The following is a 541-nucleotide window of genomic DNA, read 5'->3' on the forward strand; positions in this document are numbered from 1 at the left end:
ATATATATATATATACGTGTGTGTGTGTTTGCATGCATGTATACGGTGTGAGTCAATGAGAGAGGTTCTACGTGATTAGTTGATTTGAAATGCTAACCATATCTTATCTTCCACGGTTCACTCCTTACAAGGCTTAAATAACAATGAAGTCTGTGATTTATTCCTAAAACAGAAAATAACTTTGATGTTATATTCATTTGATATTCACTTTTTATAATAAACCATCTTGCTGAGTACCCAGTTCAGACTACGACAGAAAAAATCTTGCGTTTAATTTTACAAGAGACCAATCTTTTTTGTCTTTATTGTAGGTTATGGTCTCAGCTTATTCCTCTAGGTTATTCCTGTTCCAGAACATTTGCGGAATCATTCAAAAAATGGGTCGAAGAAAAGGGAAAAGTGCTATATTGAAATAACAAGGATCTGTGTATTTCGTTTCTGGAATAAAAATGAAGTTCAATGTTTGCTTAATGTTTCTAATATTTGATTTCGTATACTGAACCGTGTCACCAAATAGTAGTAGTAGTAGTAGTAGAGATCG

At 32.9% G+C, this 541-nt stretch overlaps 1 protein-coding gene across 1 annotated transcript in view; it reads left to right on the top strand.

The window, feature by feature from the left end:
- LOC128250786 (uncharacterized) overlaps positions 1-464 on the top strand; it is a 27,658-nt gene extending 27,194 nt beyond the window's left edge. Inside the window, exon 5 of the transcript XR_008266766.1 lies at positions 312-464. The gene's annotated coding sequence lies outside the window, so the exon portion shown is untranslated. The remainder of the gene's footprint in view (positions 1-311) is intronic.
- Positions 465-541: the final 77 nt, after the last annotated feature.

Source organism: Octopus bimaculoides, chromosome 25 (genome assembly GCF_001194135.2).
Source record: "Octopus bimaculoides isolate UCB-OBI-ISO-001 chromosome 25, ASM119413v2, whole genome shotgun sequence".
Taxonomy (NCBI): Eukaryota; Metazoa; Mollusca; class Cephalopoda; order Octopoda; family Octopodidae; genus Octopus; species Octopus bimaculoides.